The following is a 24,133-nucleotide window of genomic DNA, read 5'->3' on the forward strand; positions in this document are numbered from 1 at the left end:
TGTCTGTGAGGTCTATCTGCATTGGGGGGGTTGGGGGTTATGCTCAGCTGTGCACACATACTCAGAATGTCAGCAATATAAACATTATCACAGTAGCTATTGTACATGGAGACATATCCACATATTACCTTTAGTGCTGTAACATTTGGTGGTGCTGACAATACCTCTCTCTCACCTTTTCATAAGTCCATCAGGTGTAGCCCAAGTCCATGGTTCTGCACCTGTGTGATTCTGTTGTTTTATGGATCATATATACTCTATGAAAGTTAAGGACTGCCATATTCCCCTATGTACAACTGTTGTGTTTCGCCAGAGTAGAATATTTGTACGTTTCATTCTGGAGCAGTTAACTACAGTTCAGAGACTGGGTAATCACACGTGTGTATTTCAATGAACATTAACACATTTGCCCTTATACTTATGAGCGACTACGCAGCATGGTATACATGAGGCAATTATTCCAAGATGCCTGTTCAAACACAAAAGGGAGATAATACATACCTGAGGCAGTGACACTAGTACTGGCATATTATTCTCAAGATAGGTGTACTGGGTTTTATGTATAGTTCTATCATGTATAGTGTCATATTGCATGCCTTACAGGTGTATTGTACGGACAACTTTAACTGGATGTAGCTGAAGTGCATGTTATAAAGATCTTAACTCATCTGTGTATGTTGTTGTGAGGTTGTCTGTTGTGCATGGGAGCAGAGATGAGAAGATGTGGGACTGGTAATGCAGTTGTGGATCCTCATCTGTATGAGTCTGCGAAGATTACCATACATAATAGTGCAGGTAGTAATGTACTGCTTTTGTCTTGCTTCTCACAGGTAAATGGGGGTTGGGGTCATACTTTGTGATAAGGTCTGCTATCCTTGATATGTGTCATCTGGGTTTTCTCAACTTACAAATCTAGAAGGTATGGTGATAGAGTTGATACATCTACAAATATCCTGTGTCTGGGTCAGACAGGTGGTGGACATCAGTTATGATTATATAGATGAGGGCAATTTAGGGCCAGTAGCTAGTTACAGGGCCATAAAATGCATAACCATTGCATGGAGATAGCCTATATGGGCATGCCAGTAGTACTGCAAAGGGATATATTTATACACGCAGACACAGAGACACAAAGAGTTGACAGATGTGAGATTAGATCCCCTACCTGTCTACTATTACGCACTATAGCTCACAGTACTTATCCACCTTAAGAGCACTGGCTGACAGTCTAATATCAGATAAACCCCGTGGTGCATGCGATAACATCAGCAAGCTTTGTAGAGGATGGCACTTAGTCACAGGCCCATAAAATGCTTAACCATTGCATAGAGATAGGCCATATGGGCATGTCCATAGTGCTCATGCCATAGTTTATGTCGGTTGTATATGTGCGTGTAGGCACAGTACTTGTGGAGTACACAAAATAGCCTTTTGTTAGGCAGTATGTGTAGCCTGCAGAGTGATATTGCTTGGTACTGTTATTGTATCTAGTGTCCTAAGAGTGGGATACTTGTTAATATCAATGCTATACGTTTACAGTTACCAGTATGGCCATATGTGGCTGGTTGCAGTTAGATGGGCAAACATGTGGCCAGAGACAATATGACCTGTCTAAGGCATGCATTGACACCATTGTACATTACACCACCTACTAACCTGTTATCTGACTACATGGTGACATTCAGTAGGCACAGGAGTCTGTGGGTGACTGGATTATGTACTGTTGCAGCCTTGGTCTGGTTCCTTTGGACAGCTGTTAAGTGAGAATGCAGTTAACCTCAACATTCCAAGGGTATGTGGGGACATTCTTCCATCCCCACATATATGTGTATAACCAGGGATGTCTCTTTAAATGTTGCTATGTGTGTATGTTATGTATATGTGTTACGCAGGGTTCCCTTTCACATGACCGAAGTTCTGTAAACCCGAAATTCGTAAGCCCGAAACCAGAATCTCAAATTTACAAAGCCTCGAAAATGGGAAGGGGAACTAAAAAAAAACAGACACCTTTCTTATGTTTTTTCAGGGGGGGTTGCCCCCTGTGCCCCCCACAACCCCCCTACTTAAATATTCCTACTCTGAGATCGTACTACAGCGGGGAACAGGGAAATATTTTGGTTTGCGCTATATGTGTAAGCTCAAACCGGAAGATTTCCCTGTCCTCCACTATAGTGCGGTCACGGAGCATTTAGATTTAGCTGCGAGGATGCAGGGGGACCTTGCCCCTTGCAAAAAGGTAAGTCAAGTCTTTTTTTTTAAGCTCTAAACTTCCCATTCACAATTTCAAGTGAATGGAAGTTTGAGGTTCTGGGCTCAAGCTTATGGGTTTCGAGCTTCCATTCATTCGATCTTGTGAAGGGGAACCATTACGCAGTTATATGTGGAGAATCTATGTATCGTTGTAATATAAACATACTGATAGATACACTAATCATGTGAGAGGGGGATAGGGACAGACCGATATTTATATGTAGCTGCCTGTATGTACAGACGTATTTCCACATAGCAGGTCTGTGTGATGAAGAGGCAACAGACTTGCGCTCAAGTTAGCTAAGTGTAAGAGCATGCCCAGTGGGACTGTCAGTGCATACAAGTTGACTCCAGGCCAGAGCTATCTGTGCTGAAGTCCAGGATTTTGTGTGCTGCAAACATTGGCTGCTACACCTATTTCCATAGTACAGCACTTCCCTGAAATTTTCCACAGCATTCCCCGGCTGTGTGCTGTACTTAATATGTCACCGTGTGTGTGGTGTTACATTATGTACCCCAGTGACAGTCTGAATACCTCTCACTATACATGTTTTTGCAGAATGTCCAGCATTTCACCCCATATGTCGGGTCGGTTCCTCATACATTTGTGGTGTTCCAGTAAATTATTGTATAAGTACTGACACATTTAAGTGATGGCGTTTACATCCTGCATCTATTTTGTTCAGTTTCAACCTGCTGTTATACTAATCATCTTCTAGGTCACATGTGGCAAACACAAGGCCCGCAGGCTGAATCCGGCCCACCTGGCCATTTTATGTGGCCCGTAGTGTGGAATGCACTGGGGGTAGTGAGGAGACCCAGCCGGGGGACATGCTGTGTCAGCATTAAAACCTTGTGTGCCTGAATGGTGCAAAACATTAGATTCTAATGCGGTGGTGAGGAGAGTGACCGTCAGCTGGCTGTCAGCGTCATCCCTGTGTGCCTGAATGGTACGCAACATGTGGTGGCGAGGAGAGTGATCATCAGCCGGCTGTGTCAGCATCGAGCCTGTGTGCCTGTATGGTGCATAACATGTGGTGGGGAGGAGAGTGATTTTCAGCTGGCTGTGTCAGTGTCATCCCTGCGTACCTGCATGGAGTACCTCTATCCAAGGCCAACATCCATGAATCCAGCAATCACTCCTAAATGTCAGAGAAAAGTTGATGCAGGGGGGTGCACTTCCTACCTAGTTTGCAGAAGATGCTGAAATGGTAACATTAGATTCTAATGTGGTGGTGAGGAGAGTGATCGTCAGCCGGCTGTGTAAGCAGCATCCCTGTGTGCCTGCACGGAGTACCTCTACCCAAGGCCAACATCCGTGAATCTAGCAATCAAATTGTCCAAGTGGAAAGTTGATAAAGAAGGGAGACAATTTAATGAAAGATGGGAAAGCGAATATATGTTTATACTTCGCGAAGACAAACCGGTGTGTATTTTGTGTTATAAGGTGGTATCAGTGATGGAGTACAATATACGTTAGCATTTTGACACCAAACATGGAGCTAAGTATGCTAAATATACCCTTCATGAAAGACATAAAATTGTCCAAGAATTAAAAGCCATACCGCAATCGCAGCAGAACATGTTTACTAAAGCTACAGCAAAAAATGATGCAGCAGTGAAAGCTAGCTATATTGTGGCTGAAGAAATTGCCCGAGCTTCCAGGTGTTTTTCAGAGGGTGCCTTTATGAAGCAATGCATGCTAAAAGTGTGTGAGCAGGCGTGCCCTGACCAGATGCAGGCTTTCCAAAATGTCAGTTTGTCAAGAAATACCATTGCAGATCGAGTTTGAGATCTTGCAGGAAATCTAACAACACACCTTGCTGAAGAGGTACAAAGTTATCTAGATTTTTCATTAGCTGTCAATGAAAGCACAGACAATACTGATACAGAGCAGTTGTCCATCTTTATACGGGCCATGAAGATGGACATCTCTGTCACTGAGGAACTCTTAGGTGTAGCTGCAATGCATGAGACGACAACAGGAAAGGAAATTTTGAGGTGGTGGAAAAGTCCATAAATAATATTAAATTACCCTGGTAAAAGTTGGTGGGGCTAACTACTGATGGTGCACCTGCAATGTGTGGAGGAAATAAAATCTTGGTTGGACTAATGAAGGAGAAAATGCTAAATAATGACTGCCACACACATCTGATTACCTATCATTACATTATCCATCAAGAAGCTATGTGTGGTAAGGTTCTTGAAATGGATAATATAATAACCATGGTCACAAAAACAGTAAACTTTATATGAGCACGTGGCCTCAATCATCGCCAGTTCCAGCTGTTTTTACAGGAGGTAGGTGCAGAGCATGGAGACTGATCCTGCTCAGCCACTTGTGTGGCATGGCACAAGTCCACAAATTATTTTTGTGTGTTCAGAGAACAAATCGCTCTTTTCATGCAAAGTAAAGGAAAGTCCTTGCCTGACCTGTCAGATCCAACCTGACACTGTGATTTTGCTATGATGTGTGATTTAACAGAGCATCTCGCCCAACTAAATCAGAGGCTGCAGGGATACAAACAAGTCATCACGAAGATGTCTGATATGATCACAGCATTCCAGCGTAAACTTCTCTTATGGAAGTCCCAACTAGAACAGGGCAATCTTGCTCACTTTCCTGTTTGTCAGACTATCTCGGCCTCCTTATCCAGTGCTTTTCCTTGTTCTCGGTTGGCTACTAAAGTGAGCTGGTTAATTGATGAGTTTGATCGGCACTTCTTTGACTTCAGAGCACAGGAGTGTGGCTTTGACATCTTTGCCAATCCTTTCACAGCCGACATCAACAGTCCGCCACATCACCTTCAGATGGAGTTGATAGAGCTTAAGACCGATAGTGGCCTGAGAGCAAAATTCCAGGATGTTGGGATAGAAGAGTTTTACTGTCTACTGCCCCTCGACTTGATGCCACATGCTGTCCATGTTATGTCCATGTTTTGGAGCACCTATCTGTGTGAACAGATGTTTTCAATAATGAATCTAAATAAGAACATGCACAGATCATGCATCACTGATGAAAACCTACATACTGTTTTACGGGTTGCCACAGCACAAGACATAAAACCAGACATTGACTCAATGACCATGGGAAAATGGACTCAGACAACTGGCCAGAAAACAAGTAGGTGAGCAATTTCAAAACCTAAATTTCAATGTATAAAAAAAACTGTTTTTTGAACTTTTTTGCTTATAGTACACTTTCAGTTTGTTTTGTGCTTGTTGTTATTTTCAAACATGATTAATGCACCTTGCTAAGGCACACAGTGATGGCACTGATGGAATTCAATGCTCTGTGCACTGATTAATGCACCAGGATGGCATGAGATATGGTCTCTCAGGATGATGAAGGATCTTTACTTCTACTAGTCTTAGTATAGTAGAATCTACTATATATCTTAATAAAAATTAATAAAAAATTTGGCCAGTGACTTAGCCTATGTGTTTTTACTTTGGCCCCTTATGTGACTGAGTTTGACACCCCTGTTCTAGGTTAACCAGAGCATGTTTAATGTGTCTCTCTCATTTTGGCCCTTTGTCCCCCCATTCTCGCTGACTTTGTCCAACTTTCTTGCAGTAACAGAGGGGTATGACAGTCTGTGGGAATACCACCATATGAGTACCTCACATTCAAAAGATGTGTATGCTGCCAGATTCAAACCATCAACACCATCATCCATGCTTCCATTCCCTAGGCCAGTGAGCCACACCAGTGCCAGCCAGACAGGTGTCATTCCTCATACAATCAACAGCATACAGACATACATTTTCATCCCTGCATTACGTGAGACATACAATGTCTGGCCAGGTTCTATGTCACAGCCCTGGAATTGGCTGGTCTGCTGATATATCACTGCAGACTTACTGTTACAGCAGTTGTATGGGAACACTTATGTGATGAGGGTGGGGGATGACCAACCCATACTCTGCTGGCATAGACAGTTGTGCGACTGTCGTGTGACCCCACTGTTTGCCACCTCCCTTGAATGTAGTGGATTTTCCAGCCATGTGGCTAAGTGAATATTATGGAGCACATACTATTGGACAGAGTACCTGTTGTCCCGAGAGACTGTTAGATCTCTCCAAGTAGCCCAGTAGCCAATTATATTTATTTGCATATATGCGGCAGGTCCATACACATGCTACCATATTCTAGTACACCTTACAAGTGGTGTATAGGTGAGTGACATATCTTGTGAATGGTGCAGTTGACAGACCTGTAGTTCGGGGCTGACTCTGTCTGATGTACGCAGTACACAGCCAATACACAATTAGATACAGGTTGTGTAGACTGGCTGGCATTCCTTTTACTATATGTATGTGAATTGGAGTAAGGTGTCAGTCCATAGGGCCATAGGTCATCATTGCATGTGCTATGCGTTTTCTCTTGGCCAAGGCCAGGGCATACCTGGGCATGCCTACAAGGACATCCTCAGGGGTTCCTCCTCCAAGTCCCCTGTGGGTCTGGCTGTGGGGACCTAGGCACTGGTGTGGGGGGGCTGTATCCCTTCCATGCACATGTGGCTGGACAGTACTGCAGGGGTCCACCAGATGTATCAAGGCACCGGAACCGTGACTTCAGCAGCCCAAGCACACCCTCTGTGATGTTCCTAGTTTGTACATGTGCCTCATTAGGGCATTCTTCCATGAGTGTGCATTTCAGATGGGTGTCATCATCCACGGTTCCAGTGCATAGCCAGCATCCCCCAGTAAATGGCTGTGTGGGATGTCCCCCCTCACAAACATCTGGTACAGCTGTGATGCATGCCAGATATGGGAGTCGTGATAACTGCTAGGGCTGCCACCAAACACATTCATGATAATGCCCTGGACATTGCACACAACCTGGCAGTTGATGGAGTGATACCCCTTGCTGTTGACATAGATTCTTCCCTCCTCACCGGGTGGTGCCTTGATGCATACATGAGTGCAATCTATGGCACCCAGCACCCCAGGGTAGTGTGCTACACTGTAGAAGTGTTGCATGCTGCTGGCCCTCTCCTAAGGGGTGTGGGGAAAATAAATGTGCTCACTGGGGTCTACTTCAGATGATCAAACTTTCAAAAGTTTGACTTTCATATGGCCGAGACCATATGATCGAACTTTTGAAAGTTCGAACATCTAAGAAAAAAGTAAAAAAAAAAAAGAAAAAAAATTACCTAAACAGTTTTAGCAAAAAAGGGAAATCTTCCAGGTCTGGGCTGTATGGAGAGCTCTGTTAAGAAAGTTCAAACTTTCAAAAGTTCGATCATATGGTCTCAGCCATATGAAAGTCGAACTTTTGAAAGTTTGATCATATGAAGTGGACCTGCTCACTGGCATCTGGTAGCATGGCATCCAGGAACTGGTGCAGTACCCTGGATGCTGATGCCTGCAAGACCCCCATCACATGTCCCCAGTTGCTATTTGGAAAGTACCTGTAGCTGGTACCCTCAGAGCTCCACATAACTTTGTTTCCACTGGGATGTGTTCCCCTCTGTTGGCTCTGGGTCTGAGTTGAGGGTGGATGTTGGTGTAAGGGAGATAGTGTTATATAGAGAGAGTGTATGATTTGTTAGAAGTGAAAGGAGAGTAGTATTAGATATAGAGGGTGTGGTCTAGTAGAGGGAATGGAGTAAGATTGGTTAATTAGATTAGAATGAGGAGGAGAAATAAAGTTAGTTTTGGCGGGAAGGAGGGAAGGTGTGGTTAGAGAAATGAGTAGTGATTGGAGTAGAATGGAAGTGGGAGTGGATTGTTGGAGGGATAAATGTAGAGGTGCTGGAGGCGGGTGAGATTTGGGGGCAGGGTAGGGGAGCGGAGTGAGCCCGCAGGGCGAACGGAGCGGGTTCAGCCCAACAGCAGAAGATGAGCGAGAGACTATCAGAGAAGCAATATGAGTGAAGTGTAAGTAGTAGAAGGTGAGGTGGAGTGGGTCTGGACAGAGTGTAAGGAGTGGGCTAAAGGAATGGAAGAGGGAGTAGGTAGGGTCAGATTCTGTTCTAGCACAAGGAGAATTGTGAGGTAAGCCCTAAGCCCAGAAAGAATGGAGAAGGGGTGTTTACTAGTGGACTATGCAGGAATCCAAGGCTCACCAGTGTAATACTTGGACTAATGGGATGGAAGGAGAAGGGAGCAATAGTAGCAAAGAGCAGTGAGAAGTATGGAAGATGGAGGAGTATAGTAGAGTGGGTCTACTTTACTTACTACCATATTATCTTTTAACTGGAATATCCAAAAAATCCTACCCTTACGTGGTGCTTTAAATGAATTCACTACAATTTTGTAAATAGCCTTACAACTCCTGGAAAGAAGACAGTAAAAACAAATAATGCAATTTGGCTATCCAAAGAGTGGAAATGCTAATGTAGGATAAACAAAAAGTGTGAAAAGAATGGTAGAAATAGAAAAACATCACAATATCTCACATCTGAATGCTCTACACCTGTAATAAAAAACAAATAAATGAAGGCAAAAAGAAAAAAAACATACCAGAACAACACTCTGAATAGCAGCTAACATAACCCTAAAATGATTCCAGTAATCTATTAAAGAAATCTTGCATTCTGGTCAAAAATTCAACCCTAATGCTTCTCCCAAAAACTCATCACTCAAACCTGCAATAGAATTCATCTTTTATTTCATAGCTAGTATAGTATCCCTAACCAAGGATTCCCACATCTAATCCCAACCATGTCCAACAGCCATATATCACTATGTCCACTTTCACCTTCAAACCAGTTCCCTCAGTCCATATAAAAGAACTCAAACCATACTCAGCTGTTGACCTTCCAAGTGAGTACCTTAAAATAGCAGCCAATAGCATTGCCTATCTTGTCTCAGTCCTTATAAATACATCAGTCTAGGAATCTCATGTTCCCTTTCTTTAGAAACAATCACATATTATCTACATGAAGTAGGAAATTCAACAGATATCACTAACCTTAGACCTAAAGTCATCTTAGACTCATGGGAGAATAACTTGAAACCAAATAAGTCCAAACACTGAATGGAATAGCAGACTGAAACACTCCACAGGACAAAATTATTGTAATATGATCAGATTTATTGGTGCTTCCTTCAGGTGCTCCCTTCTTGGTACCTCGGCCAAACTGCCTTCAAACGGGATTAATGTATTTTCCACATGCACCTTTGTTTTTGAATAAGAAGCACTGTCACTTCAATTTGGGATTTTAGAACCATTTAAATTAATTAATTGGGTCATTTAGTAATCACCAATTGCAATTTGAATGTATTTAAAGTGTGGTCTTGGTGTGAAAAAGTATTCCCGTTTGAAGGCAAGAGACATGAAGGAGCTCTCCGATCTTGTAGCCCAGGCAGGTATGACCCTAGCCCTGAGTAGCATCCTGCCATCACCCAGAATACCACAGTATAAAGACAAAATGATTGACTTCAACAATTGGCTAAGCATCTGGTGTCATTCTAAGGGGATCCAGTATCTGTCTGCCTGGGATGACATGATTGACAGACCACAATGCTTTGCCAGAGATTGCTTGCACCTGTCACCCTTGGGATTCCAGATACTGGCCAAGGCTCTTGCCACTCCTATAGTGCCTTTGTTAGGCAAGGTTGAAAAGACAAATCCACCACTAACAGGTACATGCAAGCAAAATCTGAGGGTAATGCTACTCAATGCTAGAAGTCTAAACCTTGAAATGCACTCGCTCGAGGCACACCTAAAAATGGAGAACATCGACATCTGTGCTGTAACTGAGGCCCTGTTCAAGGCTCCAGAGAGCACCCCAGCATTACCAGGCTATAATTCATACCACACCACCTAACCTGGACTGAAACACTAAAGGTGGAGGTGTGTCCATATTCAAAGATACCCACACCTCCAGACTAGTTGCCAAGCATAACGCATCCGAGATTATCCAAGTCCAAATAACTCTGGGCAAGACCGCAATCCAAATTGTTACTTGCTACAGATCCCCCACCATTGTCCCAGGAGTCCCACTCCACACTTCTTGAAACACTGGAAAATATTAAGGTACAGCCCAACACCCTAATAAAGGGAGATTTCAACTATTCCGCCATCAACTGGGAAAACTACTTGTGCACTAACTCTTTTGCCCACCGTTTTTTGGAATTCATAAATTCAAACGCCCTTGATCAACTTATCCGCACCCTCACCAGGGGCAGCAATATCCTGGACCTAGTCATTACCAACATGGGAGACCGGTGCTCCACACCAGAGGTTATCTCCTCATTGGTCAGATCCGATCACAAGCTGATCAGCCTAGACATCCACATCCCACCACCACCCCCCATTAGGGAAACCACAGTAAAAAATGTCTCCAAAGCCAACTTCACACTTCTTAAGACACAAGTGGCGAACTTCACAACACCCATGCAGCCAGACAGCAGAGATATGACTGCTGAATCCTACACAAAGTCACTTTATAAGCATCTACATGAGTGCATGGATTGTGCCATCCCCAACAGAGCCAAGGCGCTATCCTCCAATAAAAGGAAGCCAATCTGGTGGTCTCCTGCCATAAACAAACTCTACAACAGAAGAAAGAAACTGATTCAAAAAAAAAAAAAAGAGTAAAATCCCATGATGGGAAGAACTCCCTGGTCAACTTCAGTAAGAACCAGAGATCCCTCATAAAATACTCCAAAGCTAGTTATGAAAACAAATTAGCCACTGATTCTAAAGACAAGCACAAAGCATTGTACAACTGTCAAGAATCTCAGTGGCAACACTCAGATCTGCTCTGAGTTACAGCACAATGGCACTAAATATACAGAATCAACTGATATTGCCAACATCAGGGCAGATAGGTTCAGTGCTAACTTTACCCCCACCCCCTAAAGGGACAATCTCTATACCGGAGGAATGCAAAGTTCCTGAAATCATGATTGCACATGTAAAAAAAAACTCACTCTCCAAAGCAAAGAACATAGCATCTATGGGTCCTGACAACATCCCAGGCTGCGTTCTACATGAACTACAGAGTGAACTGGCACCCCACCTAAGCACCATGTTCAATCATAGCCTCACCTCAGGCTTTGTTCCCACTGAATGGCGGGCAGCGACTGTTATCTCACTCCACAAAGGGGGAGCCACCATGGACCCTGGGAACTACTGCCCCATTAGCCTAACGAGCCTGGTCTGCAAGGCAATGGAATGTATCATCATGGAACTTATAAACAAAGACATTGGTAACCTCCAAACTCTGGACCCCGCCCAGTTTGGGTTTGTAAAAGGCAGATCATGTCTCCTAAACCTGATTGACTTCTTTAAAGCAGTCAGCAAAGGCGTAGATGAGGGTAAGGTGGTTCACACAGCCTATCTAGACCTCGCCAAGGCTTTCAACACCATCCCCCACTCTGGAATTATAGTTAAACTCACTAAACTAGGTACAAGTCCTTATGTCACAAAATGGGTTGCCAACTGGCTCATGGGCAGAACCCACACTGTGAAAGTAGCAGACTTCAAATCAGACTTCAGACCGGTGCCAAGTGGAGTACCACAGGGTTCAGTCCTGGGTCCTCTCATGCTTGGTATCAACTTTTTGGAGGTACAGGCTAACATAGAAGGTCTTTGGCTAATGAAGTTCACAGATGACTGCAAACTAGGAGCCATAATTGAAACTCCTAATGATGTGGACTTCCTACAAAAGGGCCTCACTGAGACAGCTGCCTGGCGTCAAAGGCATGGCCTGAAGCTTAATGCCAAAAAGTGTATTGTCACCCTTTGATAATCACATCACCACAGTGGTCAGGAAATCCTTCTACATGGCACACCTCATCACAAAAGGTTTCTCATCCAGAAAAAGAGGTCATTGTTCCACTCTACTCATCACCCATTAGACCCATTATAGAGTACAATGCCCCTTTTGGTATGTACCTCACAAGACATCTACAACAACTGGAAAGGCCAAAAAATACCTCACAAAGAGGATTACTGGCCTCAAACAGATGCCCTATGCAGACCATCTCAAAAAAACTCCAGTTTTACTCTGTCACATATCATCTATTCAGAGACGATCTCTGCCTACTATACAAAGCTATGTCAAACCCAAAGCTGCTGGACACACTCCACTTAAAGAAATCTCAATCCCTCCATGCTAGGGACCTAAACCTCATCACCACAATAAACAGAACATGCTGGAGGGATAGATTCCTGTCCCAGAGACTTCCCATACTCTGGAACAGACTACCTATGTCAAACAGAGCTGCTCATTAGCACTCTTCAAGAAAAATCTTGACGATTGGATGGGAAATAGGAAATTCACCCCAGGGATTACTTCTGTGGCTCTGCTCAACAGGGGCACAGGAAAATATTTCTTGGGTGGCGATAGCCAGGGTACCTCTTTGGCTAGGCTTATATAGGCCCTAGGGCCAATAGCCTAGTACCTACATATGAACCTATACAACTAACCTGCAGGATCCTTCAGTAGGCTTGTAAGCATGTACCACAATGCCTCACTGGAGCCATGTTGTTGTGTGAAGTGCATCGTTGTTTCCTTTGAGCCAGCAGGAGAACCTACCCAGTATCTGAGAAATAGAACATGGCTATAATCAATTTCACATACAGCACCAGGAGGTGAAGTGACAACTCTGGTTTCACAACACCTCAACAAAAGTAATTCTAAACTTGTCATCCACAAAAGGAAAACACAATAAAATATTGTATAAAAATACATAAATAATAAGCCACACTTCTTCTTTCAGCTTTTCCCGGTTAGGGGTTGCCACAGCAGATCACCTGTCCACTCATGATTGGCAGTGGCATTTTACAGTGTCGAGTTGCCAGCCTGGCACCCAACCTTCCACAGAAGGCACACACATGCGCTCACACCTAGGGCCAATTTAGAGTGTCCAATCCACCTGCAGCATGTCTTTGGGATGTGGGAAGAAACCCACGCGACCACAGGGAGGACATGCAGACTCCACACAGATGGCACCCCAGCGAGGATCGAACCAGAGAACCTCTTGCTGTGAGGCGACAATGCTAACCACTGCACCACCGTGGCTGCCCAAATAATGCCACACTAAGACCCTCAAAAATGACTGCATCTTCTTAGCAGGGCTAAAATCATGCAGAGCAAAACGAACATGGTAAACCTCCCAGAAAACCAGACTCCCATGCAATCAGTGAAAAAATAGCTAGTTAGCAATGGAGATAGCACTCCTCCATTAACACAAACACACACTGAAATTACTGCACACTCCGAATGCAGGAAAACTAGCAACCTGTAAAGAATTAAACCTATAATACAAAGCTTTACACTGTATAAACCATCAACATGGAAACAAGAAGTACATCAAACACACACTGTCCACTTAAATTTCTCCAGTAATGAAACCAAACAAGATGTCATCAATAACGCACACTTTAAATCGGAATCTCCCAAATATAAAAATGTTCACTTACCTGTAATGTCCAACTGTGTAGTCTAAACAAGTCCCATTAATTCTTCCAGCAGCCATCTCCTACAATGCTGACTGCTTCTCCAGATGGCTTGCACAGACAGAACAGCTTAACCAGCAGAATATCACCATTATCGGTAAAACTAACTCCAAAATTCAAGTCACCTATAGCACATTGTGACAGTCATTTATAATCCCACTGTCACCAACCACAAAAAGTAAAATTCTTAAAAAACAGTATTAACTTAATAAAAAAAAATGCTGCACTGTCCTCTTGTCCAGCCTTCCCTTATGAATGTGAGTTCCACAACTAAGCAGAATTCTGTAGAATAAAAATAGCATACCCCCCCCCCCAAACAATTAAGCCAAGCCTTCTCTCTCCACATGATGCACCTGGACAATATCTGACTTTACTACTTTGTAATGAATGCATGAATAGATTGCACGGGTTAAAACATTCAAAGAAATACACACACTGAAATGCATAGGACATTTTTTACAGCTCAGCATTTAAATGTCTCATTCAATGAAATGAAAGTCAGTACCAAGCCAGAAATCTATGCACTTAGCACCTCATCAAGTTGGATATGACCATTTTCACCTCTGCTGGCACCCATTGTTTAATCCAGTACGTCCAAGATCAAAAACAATTAACAGATAGCCAAGGAAGACCGTAGCAATTATAGAATAATTAACATGTAAACCAATTGACTCAGGCTTCTCTTACCACAAACTGAAAATGATGTAACTATTTTTTTTATTTTTTATATATAATTAGTCATAGGTTCATAGGTTTATACTAGGCTATCTGCCCTAAGGCATTTATAAGCCTAGCCCAAATTTTTGTGGCTTACGCCACCCCTTATATGAAAAAATACTGTGCCCATTAGTTTGTTGTGCCTCTGTCCAGCAGTGAGACAGATATGATTCCCGGGGTAAACCTACGATCTCCCATCCACAGGTCTAGATTTCTCTTGAACAGAGTCAGCGAGGTGCTCTGCCTCACATGGACCGGGATTTTATTCCACAGCATAGGGAGTCTCTGAGTGATAAATCTATCCCTCCAGCATGTCCTATTTATATCCGTGCTAAGGTTTAAGTCGCTTGCTCTAGTGGTTTTGGTGGATTTGGATTTTTTGAGGTGGAGCATGTCCATTAATTCCGGTTGGACATGGCCTTGTATGTCAGGCACATGTCACCTCTGAGCAGACGGTATGCGACTGAATAGAGCTGGAGTTTCTTCAATCTGGCAGCATATGACAGATTTTGGAGTCCCTTTATCCTTTTGGTGAGGAACTTTTGGGGTCTCTCAATTGCTGCAGATGTCGGGTGAGATACATCCCGAATGGGGCATTGTACTCGATCATTGGTCTGATAAGTGAAGAGTACAGGGGAACAATGACCTCACTAGATCTGGATGTGAATCCCTTCATGATCAGGTGGGCAATGTAGAAGGTCTTTCTAACCACTTTAGCAATGTGAGTGTCAAAAGAAAGGCCACTGTCAACCTGGGTCCCCAGGTCCCTGATAACCTCTTCTGTGCTTAGTGGATTGCCACCTATATGGTAGCTTGGGGTTACCTTGTTTTTCCCGAAGGGTATAACTATACATTTTTTGGCGTTTAACTTCAGACCATGGCTCTGGCACCAGCTATCTGTTTCCGTGAGTCCCTTCTGAAGGATATTCGTGTCCGATGCACTTTCCACTATGGCGCCCAGTTTGCAGTCATCTGCAAACTTTGTCAGCCAAAGTCCTCCCATGTTGGCCTGTACTTCTGAGAAGTAGATGCCAAACAATAGGGGGCCAAGGACCGAGCCCTGTGGGACACCACTTGTGACCGGCTTGGAGTCTGACACAGCGCCAGCAACTCTAACCCTGTGGGTTCTGTCCTTAAGCCAGTTTGCAACCCATCTTGTGACATATGGGTTTACATTTAAGCTGGTAAGTTTTCTACAATACCCGAGTGGGGTATTGTGTCGAAAGCCTTTGCAAGGTCAAGGTAGGCTGTATGGACTGCCTTTCCCTCATCAATGGCCTTGGTGACTGTTTCGAAGAAGTCGACCAAGTTCAAAAGGCATGATCTTCCCTTGACAAAGCCAAACTGGGTCGGGTCCAATGTCTGCAAGTCCCCTGTATCTTTGTTTATGAGCTCCATTATGATCCTCTCCATAGCTTTGCAGACTAGACTTGTTAAGCTTATGGGGCGGTAATTACCAGGGTCCATAGAGGCGCCGCCTTTGTGGAGTGGGACCACAGTTGCCGTACGCCACTCCTTGGGCACGTATCCTGTGGTAAGGCTGAGATTAAACAGCTGCCTTATGTGCGATAGTCGATGTTCTAGTTAATTTAACAAACTTCAAGAAACTGAATTTTGCAGTGGAGATATCATTTTCTGCAGATGTCAATGTATATAATTGTAAGAGCCCTATTTGTAGCTTGTAACACTCTTGGAACAGATGTGAAAACATAATTTCTGTGAAAATCAGGGGAACCACAAATAACAGCTGCCCAAGAGGAAAGCTGAGAAATAGAAATTGGCATTACAGGAAATGCATTCATTGTAATGACATGCTTTATAAAAGCAGGACAACAGTAACAATCCTAAGCATATTGCCAATGCCTTTAATACCTTCTTTACTAAGGCTATCCAATCACTAACAAATTCTCTACCCCCGTTAGACCAAGTCTGTTATCCACCTTAATTAGCTTACTACCATCATTCCACCTACAACTCATTCCTACATCCCTCATTAGCACCCTTCTCCTAAAACTAAAGCCATGCACCCCTTCAGCCGATCTCCTGCCAGCCGAATACTTGCAAAAAGCAGCCAAAGTTGTAGCCTATCCCATTTCCATCCTAATAAATAGGACAATTTCTGAAGGAACTATCCCATCTATCTGGAAAATCTCCCATATTATCCCTTTACATAAGGGTGGGAACTCCACTGGCCTTTCTAACTTTCAACCAATTGCTTTACTCTCTCCCTTAGCAAAAATAATGGAAAAATGTATCCACCGACAACTACTCAACCACCTTCTCCAAAATAATTTACTAGCTAGCTGTCAGCATGGATTTAGGCCATTCCATAGTACCACCTCTGCCCTTTTATCCTTTTCTGACTGCATCAACAAAAATCATAATAACAGCACTCTATCTTCTGCACTTTTCATTAAACTCTCTAAAGCTTTCGATATGGTTAACCATCACCTTCTTATTATCTACTTAAATCTCTTTCTCTTGATACACTTGCACTACAATGGTTCTATTTCTACCTGGAGAACCATCAACAAGCTGTGCTGTGGGATAACACACTATCCACAAATCTTCATCTCCCTGTGTGTCCTTCAGGGCTCTATTTGGCCCCCATCCTATTCTCAATTTTTATTAATGACCTGAACTTAACGATTCCTCAAGTAACCTGCATACAATATACAGATGATTCAACATTAATATGCTCTGCTACTTCATTATCAGAACTCCAATCCCTCACTCAAAAGGTACTGAACATTGTGGAAGACTGGTTCCTTCAGCGCTGTCTACTCCTGAACCCCCCCAAAAAACAAATTATTGCTCTTTAATCCTACAATAAAGTCCACACAAATAGACTTCACAGTGTTATCCAGTAATGGCACTGCTGTATTTCCTGACCCAACTACCAAACTCTTAGGAGTAACAATTGATAACAATCTAACCTTTGACACACACAAACAACACAATAAGATCAGTGAACAGAAAGCTAGGCTCACTTTATAGGATTAAATCCTTCCTTACTCCTACAGATAGAACTACTATTGCCCACACCCATCTTATCTCTACCCTCCTTTATGCCTCTCCAATTTATACCATTCTTTCCAAAAGCAACCTCAACAAACTTACAAACTCTTACAACAACATTGCCAGATTTGCCACAAGTTCCCCATTTAGAACCCACCATTGTCACAATCAAACAACTGGTTTGGCTGGAACTCCATAATCAACTTCTCTTTTACCAACTTACTATCACACACAAGATCCTCTACCATCCTATTAACACACCTATACTCACTAGCCTGGTTACCCCCTACATAAATCTGCCTACCCTACGCTCAGCAAATAAACTGCAAGTATCAATACACAAGTCCTACAATAAGGCTGGGGAGACTCTGTTTTCCAACACCGTGGGGAAAACTTGGAACCTGCTCCCAAGAGAACTCTCATCTCTTTCCTCTACACCATTCTTCAAGAAGTAACTCAAAGAATACTTTAAAAATAACTGGCTATGTCCATGAACCAACCCAGATTAATCACTTCCTTCCTTCATACTTATTCTAAACTTATCTCACTACTGCTATGCTATGCACTCCTTCCTATTAACCTCCGAATGTATTAGCTATCAGCTAATAAAGTTAGGTACTTGCTTAGAGTATCGTAGAAGGTACTATAGTAGTTTGTCCTTTCTTAGCAAGCTCTCTATGGTATAGAATGTATTTGTCTATACCTCTTGTATATATTTTTTCACCATTTGTCTTGTAAAACTTTTTTTTTTTTAATTTATTGATGTTTAGCTGTCATCTAAATAATTTGTATTGCCTAGCCTTAAAAATTTACTGTATCTATATTTCTAGTAACTGTTAGTGGAGCTTTTCTCCCCAGGCCTCCACTGAAAACAGACATATATCCAGTTCGACTAGCCCAGCCAACAAATAAAACAAATAATGTCTGACCTGAATGCACATATCAGGACAGACAGACAGAATAGGATAGGAGGATTGCTTGGGTCCACATGGGTAGGGCAGTAGGAATAAAGACAGAAAGGCCACTCTAGACTTATGCCTGGAAAATGGTTTGATAGTAGCCAACATTCATGGTTCACAAAGTCATATTGTCCCAAGATCGCATACAAGAGTAGCTAATGTGCAGTTCGGGCAGACTTCCTCCTACTAAGGAAAGAACAATGGGGTAGAATCAGTAACTGTAAATTCATCCCCAGTGAAACAGTAAGCCCACAGTAAAAAAACACTGATTGCCACAATCAAATGCAAGCAGTGGTCATAAAAGGCTTCCAAGGTCAACAGAGACCAGGCTGAAGACCTAGAAGATGACTGGAGAGAAAGCATAACAGTTCTAGGAATTGCTTAGGGCTCTAGCACCTCAATAAGAAGAGGAAATAAGTGGAATTGAACAAGAACGTCAGCACCTAAAAACAGCATGTGTTAGGACTACAGAGAAGATATGTAGCTGAGCCAGGTAGGGAAATAAGGTACATAAGAAACACTGGTGGAAGAATGCACAAGTCCAGGAAGTCTTCAAAAGAAAGGAGTGCAGGGGAAAATGCGAGAAAGAGAAGACAAGACTAGGAGGGAATACTGGATGGCTGACAAGAAGGCTAAAAAAGGAGTTACAGTAGCAAAGAACAAGGCATCAGAGGCACTCTACCAACTTCTGGAAGGTGACTCAGCAGATGGCACTAAAAGTATATCAGGTTGCAAGGCAAAAACAGAAAGATAAACAAGACGGTCAGACACCCTTCATAAGGGATGCCAACAACAATCTGCTCACCAGTACACAGGGCATCAAAGGAAGATAGGAGTACTTTGAACAGCTCAAATGAAGAAACCTATACAGAAGCTGTAGTTTCCCAGATACAGCCTACAATAACAGAAAAGCAGGAGCCCACCATAGAAAAAGTAAGAATAGCTCTAAGGAAAATGAAGTCAGGGAAAGCAGCAGGATCAGTTGAGATCACAGCTGATATGATGAAGATTGGGTGGCCCAGTGGCACATAAGTTAGAGTTGTTGCCTCACAGCAAGAGGTTCCCTGGTTCAATTCTTGGTTGGGGTGCCTTCTGTGCAAAGTCTGCATATCCTTTCTGTGTTCATGTGGATTTCCTCCGGGTACTCCAGTTTCCTCCCACAATCCATACAAATGCAGTAAGTGGACTGGACACTCTAAATTGTCCACAGGTGTGATTGCATAGTGCGGAAGAACTACTATGTAAGTGCTAGCCAACTGGTGGTGAAAACCTTGGCTGTAGATGATTGTTACTGTTGAAGTGACCCCCTGATCCATGTGCAAAAATGGGGGTTATGGATGGTTGGGTGGCCAGGAGAGAATTCTGAAGTAGACATGTATATATATATATATATATATATATATATATATATATATATATATATATATATATATAGTCTATATACACACACACACACAAAGTGGTGTAAACTTGGGCTATAGATTGTCACTGAAGTGACACCCCAACCCCATCTGCAAAAATGAGAAAAAGGGTTTGTGGATGGATGCATTGTAATACCTTCTTCATTTTGTATTGATGTAAAGAGCGAGTCAACATCCAATGTAACAAAATAACACCCAATAACAGCATTAGAAGCTTTCCAAATAGATAACTGCTCTAGAAAATCCCTTGTGTCCTTTACAATAGTAGTAGAAGTATTTAAAACAAATTTTAACTCCTTTTCTAAAGACTTACATAATGGCCCCAACCCCTAGCAGAGACTACAGGTCGTAGGAGTGGGTTACTGAGCGATTTATGAATTTTAGGGACACTATATATATATATATATATATATATATATATATATATATATATATATATATATAGGGAATTATTAGATCTTTTATAAGAACATTAGTAGCTCGTAATACAAAAACTGGTACTCAGTGTGGCAGGTGTAGTTTTTATAAATGTATCTATACTGATAATTCTATTATTCACCCCTTATATAATTATTATCTCATACTTAGGGTGCATGGTAATTGTAATACCAGAAATTTGGTTTATTTAGCAAAGTGCTGTGAATGTCCAGCATACTATATAAGTAAAACAAATCAACACCTTAAGAATAGAATATCTAACCATTTATCAGAAATAAGAAGTGGGATAGAAAATAACGCTTTGTTTAAACATATACAGAGTACAGATAATAAACATATGTTTAAGTTTATGATTTTGAGTGTCATTTCTCCTAGAGTTGGTGGTGAAGACATAAGGTTACAAACTGAGAATGAAAAGAATAAGTGGATTTTGCATTTCAAATTACACCATCCACCAAGTTTGAATGATGTAGTTAGTACAAAACCAGTTCTAAAAGTCTTAAGCAATAGAATAACTTAAAACAATTATGAACATAATTTAAAAGGGGTATACATACAATTTTTCTACATATGTTCAACATATACATTTTAAAAAAATAATTGTTTAATTGCTTTTTTGTCATGTGATTCATTATCTGTATATAAGAACTGAATTCATTCTTTGGTTGTCATTGCCTGAAGAAGTGTTCTACGTACGTGAAAGTGTGTCAATACTAGAGACATTAAAGTTTTTTATACACCTCATGATTCCCGATTACTTGGTTTTCTTACATTTACAAGCTAGAATGGCAGCATTGCCCATGCCTAAAAAAATGTATGTACATATATGTCAAATGTGTAATTGTAAATAAGATGTATACTTGAGTAGCTATGTTGTACTGCGGTGGTGGGGGTGGTGCTGCGGTAGAGTTGCTGGCCCTAACGCACAACCTTCAACAAAGGTACGCCCATTCATGCACGTCTCCACACAGAAGACGCTCTAGCTGAGAATCAAACAGGACAACGTCTTACTGTGAGGCAACAACTTGGCACATAAAAATCTACTGCCAATCATTAGCGGACTGGAGTTCCACTGTGGAGACCCCTAACCGGGAAAAGCCAAAAGACACAACAACAACTTCAGTGGCTATGTTACATATACAAGGATGTCAACATTTTTTTCATTGTTGTGATTGATCAGCAATTTGTCTGTTTGCGACAAAGTATCACATTTGCTCTTAGTTGCAATTTACCATGTTTCACTGTACATCTGTTACATTATATCAAAATAGCTATGTACACCTAGATATGTCATTAGTTGTAAAATAGCAAATAAATAGTCAAATAAATAAAACTCGGACTTCACATTAAACCTGTCTGCTTAATTCATTTTGTAAAATAAATGAAATCACAATTTCACATGAAATGTGTCTTCTCTGTTTACTTATTTATGTATGTACGTATGTGGGATGTAACTTAAAATTGTACTGGTTAGGTCTACTTAGAAAAAAAATGCCTGGATAGTCCATATGAATATATATGCAAAAAAAAAAAAACACAAAAGAATAAGATTCCTTTCTTGTGAATTCATGGCATTTCAGTTCCAACAGAAGGCATACCTCTCAAACTGTAAGTATAGAAAGGGAAGTCTTGACAGAAACATTTAAATTGGTTGAAGCAGTTACCAAAGTCCAAGATAAAAGAATAGTGAACAGTACCTTTACTCAAAAGTGTTAACAAGAAAAATAAGGTACAAGTAGAAGACAAAATCCATATGGTTCTGAGATGACTGGTTAATTCCCAGCAAATACCCTCTACACCTTTTCTCTTCCAACTATCACAGCAGAACAGGTCCTCACCGCACTCTCCACATCTAAAAAAACACTGCATCAATGGGCCCTATTAATACCATGGATGACTTAAATTTCTCAAAATCTTTTGGGTTTATAATACCATGGTGGTAATGGAGCCCATTCCTAAGCCAAGGTAAGATTAAAGTTCTTGAAATTAGTATTGTTTCATTCTTTGATGTCAGCCAGGAGTGCTATTTGCAGCACATGCAACGTGCCCAGTAATGACTACTCCTGCAATTCGTATGGAGTTGCATGTATCGGTAACATATCTAAATATGATTGTGGATTCTTTTTTATAAGACCCATTGCTCCTACTACTATTGGAGCCATCTAGATGTCTTTAATCCACATTTCTCTCATTTCTGCCTGCAAATCCCTGATATTTTATAACTTTGTGTCTCTCTGTAGCAAGACAGTGTAATCACTATCTGTAGCAATTTCAATGATCAAGGCTACTTTTGTCTTCTTTTCATGGACCATTATATCTGATTTTCTCGCATCTTTCTTTTGAACTGTTGGTAATGAATGATCCCATGTGATGTAGACCATCATTTTCTATGATGCTTTGTGGCTCATGTTTCCAGTGTCTTTCAACTACTTCAGTATTATAATGTTTGCACACTCACCAATGCAACAGTCTTGCCACTTTATCATGCCTTTTAGTATACAGCTCTTCTGCCATTAGTATGTCACAACCAGCAACAAGGTGTGGAACTGTTTCCAGTTCTGTTTTACAAAACCTACATTTATCTGTTTCTCCCACATGTTCAATGGACTTTGCAAACCAACATGTACGTAGTCCACTGTCTTGGGTCACAAATACTAACCTTTCATCTTTTGGTTTGAATTCACCTCTCCTTAAACATCCATGCATTTGATCCAGATTAACATGCAGTTGTTCCAGGAGTTTTCTATACTTGCAACTATATTTATGCATTTTCAATACTTCTTTACTTTTCATTATGCCTTTTTTAATTTCTCCAAATCTTTTGGGTTTCTAATACCATGACAGGACTGGACCCCATTCCTAAGTCAAAGTATGATTAAGGTTTATGAAATTAGCATTGTTTCAATCTTTGATGTTAGCCAGAAGTGCTGTTCGTAGCACCCGCAAAGTGCCTATGACTCCTCCTGTAATTCGTACGGAGTTACATGTATCGGCAGCATATCTAAATATGACTGTAGATTCATTATAAGATGCATTGCTCCTAATACTGTTGGAACTGAGTATCTTTCTTTCACATTATGCCTTCTATATAGCTTGAAACATGGCCTGGCAGGCACACTAGCATCTGTTCAACCAGAGCCTCCAGACAGGCTTCATCTCTGTGGAATGTAGGACTGCAACTGTCAGCCTACTACACAACGGTGGACTATTAACTGATCCAAGAAAGTACAGACCCATAAGTTGGTCTAATCTTACATGCATGGTCATGGATAGAATTATCATGGACCTGATGAACAGAGATGTATGACATCTTAAGATAAACTTGACCCATCCCTGTTTGGTTTTGTCAAGGGCAGTTAACGCCTACTAAACCTGGTGAACTTCTTCGAGAATGCCAGTAGAGCCATGGATGAGGTCAAAATAGTGCATACTGCCTACCTCAACCTGGCAAAGTCATTTGGCATGATACTGCACCTGGGTATTTGAGAGAGACTCACTAATGTAGACACGGATCCCTGTGTCACCCAGTGGATAGCCAAATGGCTCACATACAGGACACATTAAGTTAAGGTGGGGGAATCCACTTCCACCAATAGGCCTCTTACTAATGGTGCCCCCACAGGGCACTCTATACTTTCCTGAAGTCACAGCAAATGTAGATGACCTTTGGCTGACCAGATTGGCTAATAACTGCAAGCTGGGTGCAATCAATGAATCCCCCAAATATGTAGATAGCCTTGAGGAGGTTCTGACAGACAAATAACTGGTGCTAAACCATGAACTAAAACTCATTGCACAAAAATGCATTATTATACCATTTGGGAAAATGATCCTCCCTGCAAATTACAGCATTCATTACTCTCTCTTAAAATCATCCATGCAAATTACAGCATTCATTACTCTCTCTT

This window comes from Protopterus annectens, chromosome 2.part0 (assembly GCF_019279795.1).
Source record: "Protopterus annectens isolate FY-2018-M chromosome 2.part0, PAN1.0, whole genome shotgun sequence".
Lineage (NCBI taxonomy): Eukaryota > Metazoa > Chordata > Ceratodontiformes > Protopteridae > Protopterus > Protopterus annectens.